Below are 13,549 nucleotides of genomic sequence, written 5' to 3'. Positions count from 1 at the left end.
CTACCCCTAAACTTTGTTTCAACAAGTCAAAATATGTTTCTGTTTACTCATCGGATACCCTAAAATGTAATCAAACTATAATATTTCTTACGGAAAGAAGTATGTTCAATAGGAATCCGATTTTAGCAGGTGCGTCCTGTCTTCATCGCGTGCGCACACAAATTTCCAAGACTGTGTCCCTGTACTAAAACTGATATTTCTTATTCCTTTTGGAAGTTACAAGCCTGAAACCTTGAACATAGACTGCTCACACCCTGTGGAAGCCATATGAATTCATCGGATGGGGCCACAGTGTCTCCTGACCCCTCCTGTCTCAGCCTCCAGTATTTATGCTGCAGTAGTTTATGTGTCGGGGGGCTAGGGTCAGTTTGTTATATCTGGAGTACTTCTCCTGTCCTATCCGGTGTCCTGTGTGAATTTAAGTATGCTCTCTCTAATTCTCTCTTTCTCTCTTTATTTCTCTCTCTCGGAGGACCTGAGCCCTAGGACCATGCCTCAGGACTACCTGACATGATGACTCCTTGCTGTCCCCAGTCCACCTGGCCGTGCTGCTGCTCCAGTTTCAACTGTTCTGCCTGTGATTATTATTATTTGACCATGCTGGTCATTTATGAACATTTTAACATCTTGGCATGTTCTGTTATAATCTCCACCCGGCACAGCCAGAAGATGACTGGCCACCCCACATAGCCTGGTTCCTCTCTAGGTTTCTTCCTAGGTTTTGGCCTTTCTAGGGAGTTTTTCCTAGCCACCTTGCTTCTACACCTGCATTGATTGCTGTGTGGGGTTTTAGACTGGGTTTCTGTACAGCACTTTGAGATATCAGCTGATGTACGAAGGGCTATATAAATACATTTGATTTGAATTGCATCCTGGGAGCTAGAATTCAGTATGCCCCTATACTTTCCATTGTAAGAGTATGGGCTCTCTCCCCCAAAATATTCTGGTTGGTTTTTCTTTGGATTTTCTACTACCATATCTATTGTGTTATATTATCCTACATTATTTAAAAAATTCTACAAACTTCAGTGTTTTCTTTCCAATTGTACCAATTATATGCATATCCTGGCTTCCAGGCCTGAGCAACAACAGTTTACTTTGGGCACGTCATTCAGGCGGAATTTGAGAAAAAAGGGCCTAGCCCTAAGAAATTTTAAGGGGTAACATTTAAATGTCTTGGAATGGCTTAGTCAAAGCCCAGACCTCAATCCAATTGAGCTGTGGTATGACTTAAAGATTGCTGTACATCATCCAACTTGAAGGAGCTGGAGCACTTTTGCCTTGAAGAATGGACAAAAATCCCAGTGGCTAGATGTGCCAAGCTTATAGAGATACTTTCAGCTGTAATTGCTGCAAAAGGTGGCACTACAAAGTATTGACTTTGGAGTGGGGGTGAATAGCTATGCACGCTCAAGTTTTCCGTTTTTTTGCCTTATGTCTTGTGTATTTCACAAAAAAAAAATTGCATCTTCAAAGTGGTAGACATGTTGCGTAAATCAAATGATACACACCCCTAAAAAATCTATTTTAATTCCAGGTTGTAAGGCAACAAAATAGGAAAAATGCCAAGGGGGTGAATACTTTCGCAAGCCACTGTCCGAACATGAGACTCACATGCTTTGAAAATATAGATTTCTATTATTTCTATCAATATCATGATGTACTGTAGATACTCACAATATAAGACTCTACGCCTGCTCCATAACAAAGCGGAGTGGAGGTAGAAAAGAGATGAAACGTTGATCAAAAAGGCATACGTTTGCCTTGGGCTCTGTTTCAAAACATCACATATGACAGCAGTTCCACAAGTTGCTGTGACAAATGTTTTGTGGGAAAAAATATTATTTGTGTTTTATTATATGTCATTATGTTCTAGTCAGGGTGTCTTGTCTGTTTAATTAACAAAATAACTATCCATTTCATTTGCATGGCACAGCCATGTATCCTAAAAAATATGATATGTTTTATTAATCTAACAATGTTTCGAAGGACCTGCCTAAAACCAGTCAACAATAGATTTATTTTTGATGGTGTATAGTCTATGGATTTATTTAGATAAACGTCCTTGGCCTCCTGAGTGGCACAATAGTCTAAGGCACTGCTTCACAGTGTTGCAGGTTCGGGTGCCATTACTTGGCTCATTGCGCTCTAGCGACTCCTTGTGGTGGGCACCTGCAGGCTGACTTCGGTCATCATCTGAAAGCTGTTTCCTCCAACACATTGGTTAAGTGGGCGGGTGTTAAGAAGAGCAGTTTGGTGGGTCATGAGGAAGTTAGACTCGACCTTTGCCTCTCCCAAGCCCGTTTGGGATTTATTTAGTTAAGTAGAGTTGCTGCGATGAGACAAGTTCATAATCATGAAAAGAAGGGTGTAAAAAAAAATATTTTAAAAGTATCATAATAATAGACATCATCTCCCACTCCTAAACTTGCCCGCATGTGCACGAAAGATATAAAAGGCGAATCCTGGCAATGTGGTAAAAATGGGACTTTTTGATTTTTTTTTTCTTCAGGAAACATATACCGTAAAGTCTTTCTGTAAATGGTTTAATAAAATGAAATATTTGATACCGGTACATCCACTGTTGGTGTATTTTACTTTCAACATTCAAAAAGGCACTCACTCATCTGAGCTATTTTGTTTCAGGTGCATGGTAACACAATTAGACAAGTTGAAAGAAAAAAGAAAGCTGCACACTGCTCTTGCTAGTATAACTACTTCATTGAAGATCAAGTGTCCGCCGCTTGGCCTTCGTCAGAGCTTTATACTCTACTTAACTAAATAAATCATATTTGGTATAATAATGACTACATTTCTGTAGCATTTTTTAAAATAATCTCAAAGCGCAAAAGCCAAAAACAAACAAGCCATACACAATCATAAGTAGCCTAGCTCTAGTTGGCTACAGCCAGCAGAGACCAAGTCTTGCATCCTCCAAAGATGCAGAGGGAGAGTTCATGGTTTGATCAGTGGAAGGAGGTCAGGAAGATGTTCGATGAAGATATAGTCTAGTGACAATCTTGTAGATGCCTAGCTACTCTGGGAACCAGCCTGTGCCGTGTGGACACTGGACTTCTCCTTCACAATGTATGGCACCACTTGAGTGATGCCTCAGCACCTCTGGGCACCAGAAAGCTCTTCATTACGACCCCTCTGCCCTCAGCACTGCATTCCTCTACTGCATCTCCCATTCCTCTCCAGCCTCAGGTGACTCTTCAATCAATACATGCATAGGCCCCACGGTAATGTCCTAATTTGGAGACTGTTTTTTCAACAAACAAAAAAAATGTTTGTGTGTGAGTGGAACAGCAATTTACACCACTTCTGTAGAATCACCCGTATCACTTTCCTGTAGAATAAATATTTTGTATAGAATACACACCAACACAACACATGTGTACATAATACATATGTTTCTGTATTACAGTTCTACCAAGTATTCATACCACTGATATACTTTATGAGCTGTTTTGACTGAAAATAAGCATGTAAGTAAGGTCATTTTGATTTTGTACACAGTCATACCTAGTTAGAACCAGTTAGAACTATATATGAGTACATAAGGGGCTTCATTTCTGCAGATCATCTGTCTTTCTGGTCAAAATCACTGATACAGGTCCCCTTCCATCTCTGAGGATATGTATAACGTTTAATATTATATCTCCAGAGACAACCTGGATTCAAATCAAATCAAATCAAATCAAATGTATTTATATAGCCCTTCGTACATCAGCTGATATCTCAAAGTGCTATACAGAAACCCAGCCTAAAACCGCAAACAGCAAGCAATGCAGGTGTAGAAGCACGGTGGCTAGGAAAAACTCCCTAGAAAGGCCAAAACCTAGGAAGAAACCTAGAGAGGAACCAGGCTATGTGGGGTGGCCAGTCCTCTTCTGGCTGTGCCGGGTGGAGATTATAACAGAACATGGCCAAGATGTTCAAATGTTCATACATGACCAGCATGGTCCAATAATAATAAGGCAGAACAGTTGAAACTGGAGCAGCAGCACGGCAAGGTGGACTGGGGACAGCAAGGAGTCATCATGTCAGGTAGTCCTGAGGCATGGTCCTAGGGCTCAGGTCCTCCGAGAGAGAGAAAGAAAGAGAGAAAGAGAGAATTAGAGAGAGCACACTTAAATTCACTTAGGACAGGAGAAGAACTGCAGATATAACAAACTGACCCTAGCACCCCGACACATAAACTACTGCAGCATAAATACTGGAGGCTGAGACAGGAGGGGTCAGGAGACACTGTGGCCCCATCTGAGGACACCCCCGGACAGGGCCAAACAGGAAGGATATAACCCCACCCACTTTGCCAAAGCACAGCCCCCACACCACTAGAGGGATATCTTCAACCACCAACTTACCATCCTGAGACAAGGCCGAGTATAGCCCACAAAGATCTGCCAACCCAGACAGGAAGATCACATCAGTGACTCAACCCACTCAAGTGACGCACCCCTCCCAGGGACGGTATGAAAGAGCCCCAGTAAGCCAGTGACTCAGCCCCTGTAATAGGGTTAGAGGCAGAGAATCCCAGTGGAAAGAGGAGAACCGGCCAGGCAGAGACAGCAAGGGCGGTTCGTTGCTCCAGAGCCTTTCCGTTCACCTTCCCACTCCTGGGCCAGACTACACTCAATCATATGACCCACTGAAGAGATGAGTCTTCAGTAAAGACTTAAAGGTTGAGCCCGAGTTTGCGTCTCTTACATGGGTAGGCAGACCATTCCATAAAAATTGAGCTCTATAGGAGAAAGCCCTGCCTCCAGCTGTTTGCTTAGAAATTCTAGGGACAATTAGGAGGCCTGCATCTTGTGACCGTAGCATACGTGTAGATATGTACGGCAGGACCAAATCAGAGCGATAGGTAGGAGCAAGCCCATTAAATGCTTTGTAGGTTAGCAGTAAAACCTTGAAATCAGCCCTTGCCTTGACAGGAAGCCAGTGTAGGGAGGCTAGCACTGGAGTAATATGATCAAATGTTTTGGTTCTAGTCATGATTCTAGCAGCCGTATTTAGCACTAACTGTAGTTTATTTAGTGCTTTATCCGGGTAGCCGGAAAGTAGAGCATTGCAGTAGTCTAACCTAGAAGTGACAAAAGCATGGATTAATTGTTTTGCATCATTTTTGGACAGAAAGTTTCTAATTTTTGCAATGTTACGTAGATGGAAAAAAGCTGTCCTTGAAATGGTCTTGATATGTTCTTCAAAAGAGAGATCAGGGTCCAGAGTAAGGCCGAGGTCCTTCACAGTTTTATTTTAGACGACTGTACAACCATTAAGATTAATTGTCAGATTCAACAGAAGATCTCTTTGTTTCTTGGGACCTAGAACAAGCATCTCTGTTTTGTCCGAGTTCAAAAGTAGAACGTTTGCAGCCATCCACTTCCTTATGTCTGAAACACATGCTTCTAGCGAGGGCAATTTTGGGGCTTCACCATGTTTCATTGAAATGTACAGCTGTGTGTCATCCGCATAGCAGTGAAAGTTAACATTATGTTTTCGAATGACATCCCCAAGAGGTAAAATACACTGCTCAAAAAAATAAAGGGAACACTTAAACAACACAATGTAACTCCAAGTCAATCACACTTCTGTGAAATTAAACTTAGTTTAGTTGGAATAGGGTCCAGTATGCAGCTTGAAGGTTTAGAGGCCATGACTAGAAGCTCAAAAGACGAAAACGTCTTCTTTCTTTTTTTTTTGTAAATTGAAATTTGCTATCGTAAATGTTAGCAACACCTCCGCCTTTGCGGGATGCATGGGGGATATGGTCACTAGTGTAGCCAGGAGGCGAGGCCTCATTTAACACAGTAAATTCATCAGGCTTAAGCCATGTTTCAGTCAGGCCAATCACATCAAGATTATGATCAGTAATTAGTTCAAATTCAAATAAATACTTTTTTAGATTTGCCTTAGAATAACTACTTTTCAGAAGATACATACCAATACAGCTCTCTGTGTAGATTCAGAGCATATCTGAGTTCTGTATTGCAGTTCTATCAAGTATGTGTACCATTGACAGACTTTTAATACCATATGCACAGACATAAGGTCATTTTAGTTCTGTACACATTCATACAATACGTGGTATAGAAAAGTACAATTTTAGGCGAGTACATGGGGAGCTATATTTGGTCAAAATCACTGATACAGATCCCGCTCCACCCTCTGGTGGTAGGGATAACTTGTTATTTATTATGTCTCCAGAGAAATCTAAATTCAAATAAAGGTCCTATCTATCAAATTACTATAGAATGATTTAGGGGTTTTTGGCTGCGGTCAAAATGACACTAAAGGACACCATTTTTTTCCGAGTCAATGTTGATACAGAAACAATAAACAATTATTTATATTTATTAGGAACAAGATGATTGACAAAGTCAAGAAAAATGTGAAGAATAAACCAACTTTGGGCTATGATCAAAATATGCAGTCAGTAGTATGTGTCACACCCTGATCTAGTTCAACTGTTCTTGTGATTGTCTCCACCCCCTCCAGGTGTCACACATCTTCCCCATTATCCCCTGGGTATTTAAACCTGTGTTTTCTGTCTGTCTGTGCCAGTTTGTTTTGTATGTTCCAAGTCAACCCGCGTGTTTTTCCCTGTGCGCCGCCTGCCTTTTCTACTCTCTTTTGCTAGTCCTCCCGGTTTTGACCCTTGTCTGTTTTCTGGACTCTGTACCCACCTGCCTGACCATTCTGTCTGCCCTGATCTTGAGCCTGCCTGCCACACTGTAGCTCATGGACTCTGAACTGGTTTTGACCTTTTGCAGGTCCATGACCATTCTCTTGCCTGCCCCTTTTGGATTATTAATAAATATCAAAGACTCAAACCATCTGTCTCCCGTGTCAGCATCTGGGTCTCGCCTTGTGCCATTATAGTATGAGGGTTAAAGAGGCAATCTGAGATAGGTACATCCTTTTTTTGATTGTTCAATTATTTATATATAGCCATTGATTCTTGAAGGCTGTAATGTAACCCCACCAGAACCAAAAATATAACCTTGCTTTATGCCATTGTAAGTAATTGTAAAGCAACTATAATTTTGATCTCATGGATGGCCAGCCTCCATATGTGAGAGTCCTTGCATCTATGTATTTAAGAGTAAAGGTATCCCATAATATGACTTATCTTATAATTATGACTTATCTCAAAATTATGACTTACTATCTATTCGTGGTCTGATTTTTTATTTTTTTTGTGATGGGGGGCAGTGGAGGGAACGGGCTTCCATAGATCTCCATGGCTACAGTACCATGTACAACCCATACAGAGCAGCAGCTGTGCAACAACTACTTCAAACTCTCTCACTCTGACTCCGCAGGTCAAGGTCATGACCTTGGGAGAAACAAATATTTAATGGGTTATAAAAGGTTCAGTAACTGTTGTGATTCTGTTTGAGGACTTCAATACGTCCTCTTGACTACCCAGGTTCACAATAAAATGGTATATTTTCATACACAGTAACGTACACAGAAATTCACTCGTGGCCAAAAGCTTTGAGAATGACACAAATATTAATTTTCAGAACGTTTGCTGCTTCAGCGTCTTTAGATATTTCTGTCAGATGTTACTATGGAATACTGAAGTATAATTACCACTATTTCATAAGTGTCAAAGGCTTTTATTGACAATTACTTGAAGTTGATGCAAAGAGTCAATATTTGCAGTGTTGACCCTTCTTTTTCAAGACCTCTGCAATCTGCCCTGGCATGCTGTCAATTAACTTCTGGGCCACATCCTGACTGATGGCAGCCCATTCGTGCATAATCAATGCTTGGAGTTTGTCAGAATTTGTGGGTTTTTGTTTGTCCACCAGCCTCTTGAGGATTGACCACACGTTTTTCAATGGGATTAAGGTCTGGGGAGTTTCCTGGCCATGGACCCAAAGTGCCAATGTTTTGTTCCCCAAGCCACTTAGTTATCACGTTTGCCTTCCATCATGCTGGAAAAGGCATTGTTCATCACCAAATGGTTCCTGGATGGTTGGGAGAAGTTGCTCTCGGAGGATGTGTTGGTACCATTCTTTATTCATGGCTGTGTTCTTACGCAAAATTGTGAGTGAGCCCACTCCCTTGTCTGAGAAGCAACCCAACACATGAATGGTCTCAGGATGCTTTACTGTTGGCATGACACAGGACTGATAGTATGACACAGGACTGATGGTAGCGCTCACCTTGTCTTCTCCGGACATGCTTTTTTCTGGATGCCCCAAACAATTGGAAAGGGGATTCATCAGAGAAAATGACTTTACCCCAGTCCTCAGCAGTCCAATCCCTGTACCTATTGCAGAATATCTGTCTGTCCCTGATGTTTTTCCTGTAGAGAAGTGGCTTCTTTGCTGCCCTTCTTGACACCAGGCCATCCTCCAAAAGTCTTCACCTCACTGTGGGTGCAGATGCACTCACACCTGCCTGCTGCCATTCCTGAGCAAGCTCTGTACTGCTGGTGCCCTGATCCCGCAGCTGAATCAACTTTAGGAGACAGCCCTGGTGCTTGCTGGACTTTCTTGGGTGCCCTGAAGCCTTCTTCACAACAATTGAACCGCTCTCCTTGGAGCTCTTGATAATCCAACAAATGGCTGATTTAGGTGCAATCTTACTGGCTGCAATATCCTTGCCTGTGAAGCCCTTTTGGTGCAACGCAATGATGACGGCACGTGTTTCCTTGCAGGTAACCAAAGGTTGACAGAGGAAGAACAATGATTCCAAGCACCACCCTCCTTTTGAAGATTCCAGTCTGTTATTCGAACTCAATCAGCATGACAGAGTGATCTCCAGCCGTGTCCTTGTCAACACTCACACCTGTGTTAACGAGAGAATCACTGACATGATGTCAGCTAGTCCTTTTGTGGCAGGGCTGAAATGCAGTGGAAATATTTTTTGGGGGGATTCAGTTCATTTGCATGGCAAAGAGGGACTTTTCAATTCATCTGATCACTCTTCATAACATTCTAGAGTATATGCAAATTGCCATCATACAAACTGAGGCAGCAGACTTTGTGAAAATGAATATTTGTGTCATTCTCAAAACGTTTGGCCACGACTGTAGACCCTAAAAGGGTTATTCAGTTGTCCCCATAGAAGAACCCTTTGAAGAACCCTTTTTGGTTCTAGGTAGAACTTTTTTGTGTTACATGTAGATCCTTTTCCACAGAGAGATCTACATGGAACCAAAAAGGGTACTTTAGGAACTATTTTTTTCTAAGTGTACTGTATACTGTAACCATAGCTATTGAACTTCACTATAAACCATTTATCCCACCATTTAGGTCTATCTTAGATAAGGAAAGTATATGAAAGTGAGTACATTTGAATATACAGCCTCATTTAGAGTGAGCCTTCTATAGAGTTTGAGGGGGAAGTTTGTCAGGGCTCGTTGCTGTAAACCGACTGGACCCCACTGCTCTAGCTAAGCATCAGCTGCTCAACTACCTAATCTCACACCCCCCTCTCCTTGAACAGCAAAGTAGCGTCATAAATTACTGTACTAGATTCCTCTGGCTTTATTTCCTTTCCTTGTGTTCGCTGAATTGTGGTCCCATGAATTTATTAAGCCTGTAAAAGGCCACATTCAGTTAGTCTACAAATTGCAGACAGTCTCCTTCTCGCCATACATTTAGTGGTTCTCTGCCCCTGACTGTCTCTTATCAGGTCACATCACAATGACCTCCCCTGTTGAAATAAAGCAGTTAATTTACAGTACGTTCGGTAAAAACACAAGGACCTTCGCTTCCAAACCCATGATTTACTCCTTATTGTTCCTGAGTTCCGACATACCGAGTAGAGGTGCTAGAAACGCCTTGATCTCTGAAACTCTACGCTCTTACAGAAATGGATACTTTTCAGCTAACTGGCTAAGCACATTCTTCTATGTCAGTTCATAAATATACAACACAGTAACAACACAGGACAACTGCACAAGTCTTTGCCAGGGTGATACAACAAAAACACAACAATACACAGCACAGCACAGACTAGCTGGTACAGAGAGGGGATGTGAAGCAGAATAAGTGTGCATCGATCGTCATCGATCATAGAGGGGTTCAATTTAGTATGCAAACAAAGACAAGGTTGAAACCAGTGGACTGCTTTAGAACAGCTGCCAAGCCAAATGACTCATTCACTAAAGGAAACAACCAAACTAACTAATGGCAAAACTAGCGTCTCTACAATGCGTGAGCCTAATTTCCGCTTAATTATTCCATAACAAAGAACTCCTTCAAATTATTGTACCTATCATACTTTTGTTGATTTTCTTTACATGAACTCACGTTTCATATGTGAAAAGACCTTAGATCCGAAACATTTGAATACATCATACAAAGGACTTAAACCCGAATCCTAACATATTTAGACTTCTGATAGCACACTACATGAGGAAGGTGCCGATAGGAAGTTTTGCACTGTCTGATTTGCATTATTGCACTCTGAGCAAGATTATGAGTATTTTTATGGTTATTCGCAAAAAAGCTACCAGCATAATCAAGCAGGCGGGATTACTTCTAAATTTGTAAAGATTTGGAAGTACTGTATGCTATATTTGTTTGAGTTTGAAGGCATTTTGTCCAAATGGCTTAGCTGAAGAGCTTCTTTAACAATGTTCTATTGAAGAAGATTTTGAGGCACAAATCTACCAACAAATCCTGAGTAAATGTTTTCTGAATGAATATTCAATTTCATATGTAAACTGTTCCCAAGTTTACATTTATTAAACTTGTGTGAAATGTAAATGAGTAGAGATGAATGTAGGCATACCAAATGTAGATCAAAGACAACATTTGGATGTATACATATGCATTAGCTACTGTATGTTTTCTCAGAGATATCTCCAATGCAATCTTAGAGATATTTTCTGTCTTTGTTGTCCAACTTATTTTACAGAGCAAAGCCGTTTCGTATAGCAACCAGTTTTCCTTCCATTCCACAGAGTTTAAACAAAACTGCTCCATACTCCTTGTTACGAAACCATTTAGCCTCAATTACTAACACTCCTAAAACTAAAGGTGTGTGTATATTGTCCACTATAACACTCCATCTTGCCCACTCTTAGGCAGAAAGCCCTTTACTAATTCACATTCTACTCACATCTCTCTTTTTTTAGGACCCTTTTCAACATCTTTGTTCTATGGGATGGGGAGTTACCATGGGAAATGGACATCTGAAGGTGAAAAAACAACAACCTTGATGCCGAAAACAAAGATAGGCAGCCCAGTATGTACGTATTGTTACAGGACTCACTTATTTTAATTCCACCAGTTACTCTGACTGTTTGAGTAGGAAACTCCTCCATTACCACTTGTATGAGTGTGCATTGCAATTATACACTGTGATACATTCACAGTGTGGCTTTAAGGCATGCAAATAGATATCAATAAAGAGATTTGATACTGCTGTTTGTACAAATGAGCCTTGTTGTTCTCTGAATCACCTTAGCATTTGTTGTAGTGATTAATTTATTACTAAATCAACTACAGGCAAACGATTAGGAACTCAATGTAAATATCAATATCAATGCAACAACACAAGCTGAGACACAATATCTTAGAAATGTCCTGGATATTGTCGACACAGGAGGCTGGAAAAGGTTTGGATTTAATCTAGTTGAAAAATAGAAAATTAAATGTGTATTGAGCTGTATATAAATATGTTATACATTCTACACATGAGTAGAGAGGTTTTCCCAAGCCAGCTACAATATCTTGCTGGAAAAATCGAACCCTTTGGGCTTCCCAGTCTTAGATTAGAAATAGTGGGTGCATCCAAAATGGCACCCTCTACCCTAAGTGGTGCACTGCATTTGACCAGGGCCAATAGGGATGCATCCAGTGACTTGTACTCACACCCACAAACATATAGTCTACACAGATTCCTCATACTAACCTATATTGCACATACAGCCAATGAGGTGCTGCTAGTCACATACAAGGTAATATGAAACTAGAAAAGGGAATATCCTCTACTTCCAAAGCTGATTTTATATCTCCCCAACATTCTTTCCCAGGTCATATAAAGGAAATCCTACATGGGGAAACAAGATTTACACGGGGTTGAATCAAGAGAGTGGAATTTTTAAACATTTCCGAGGCGTATTTATCCAAAGATGGAAGTACTAGTACCAAATAGATAGACAGAGCTGCATCATGAAACAAGAGACACAAACATTAATCGTCAAGTGATTTCCCACACCATGGTAATAAAAGGAGAGTTCTGTCTTTGAATTGACAAAAGCTGGTCAGTATAAAGGCGTTTTGGTATTGTGGAGGCACGTCACTCAAACACAGTGATGCGTTTCCATTGACATAATTCAGTCTTTAGTAAGTACAGCAAATGGCTGGAAGCTCAGGTTCTCCCTGTCCGTCAGTCAGAATCCCATGTATTGTACAAAAGCCTTTTACCTGCCAGGACATCCGATACGGCAATTAAATAGCCCAGTGATTCCTGTATGTAAGTGTAGTCTGTCAGCGGTGCAATGGGGTGTGATGATTAGGGCTTGTGTGTGCGTGTGTGCGTGTGTTTGAAACCCATCCCTCCTAGGCAGCGGCCTCAATACAAAAGGTACATTATTCCGTGTCGTCTTTGTCTCAGTGAGCTCTCAACATAACGGTTTATTGGCCTGTATTATAATTAGTTAGTCTATAAATACGTTATGAGTTTGTGTAACTCCTTTGTGTGTGACGAATTCAAATGTTTTGGATGCAAGCCCTTTAAGTCTTTTACCCTTTTAACATATGAACTGTGAAATCATGTGAATGAAACCTGAGGAAAAAATGGTTCAATGGGGGAAGCAACAGGCTTGACCTAAAAGTACAATACTACAAATTGTCTTCATCCCAACAATACAGTGTGTTCTCTTTTATGTCTGTGGGTGTAAGGCGTATACAGTTTGTAGGCTACTGTCTGTCTGTTTGTGTCCATGGGGGTTGGCTCTAAGGCACATTTGCACAGCTATATTCCATACGTCGTCTTTCAGTATATCATCTCCAAAAGAATGTGCTGGAGGTCTTTCTCAGATGATGGATGAACTATGTGGCAGCAAAGCAGTGTCTTTACCATTATTACCATAGAAATGCTACTTGATAGCATCTCTCCCACCAGTGGAATTGTTGTTTTTATGTTAGATGTAATATGACAGGGGTGGAGTTGTTGCTTTACAAAGAGATGGAATATATACAGTATTATAATCAAAGGCATAAGTGCTATTGCTGTGTGTGTGTGTGTGTGTGTGTGTGTGTGTGTGTGTGTGTGTGTGCGTGCGTGCGTGCGTGCGTGCGTGCGTGCGTGCGTGTGTGTGTGTGTGTCAAGTTTTGGTGCAGGTGGCCAAAAAACGCATTAAACGGTATTATGGATGACCCAGCTAGGACATTTGTTTTTTTGAGCTGGCTGCAGACAATGCATTATGTCACTGAACTATTCTCCATGTCCTACAAATTAACGGTAAAATTAAACAAAATAAATATAAATACTTACTTTGTTTGTCCTTACAGTTTTAGAGGTGTTCATGTTTCCTGGTTTAGTTGGAGAGTGAGGGGATTCGATTAAG

The sequence above is a fragment of the Oncorhynchus clarkii genome, chromosome 5 (genome assembly GCF_045791955.1).
Source record: "Oncorhynchus clarkii lewisi isolate Uvic-CL-2024 chromosome 5, UVic_Ocla_1.0, whole genome shotgun sequence".
Taxonomy (NCBI): domain Eukaryota; kingdom Metazoa; phylum Chordata; class Actinopteri; order Salmoniformes; family Salmonidae; genus Oncorhynchus; species Oncorhynchus clarkii.
Note: the sequence above shows the minus strand (reverse complement) of the source record.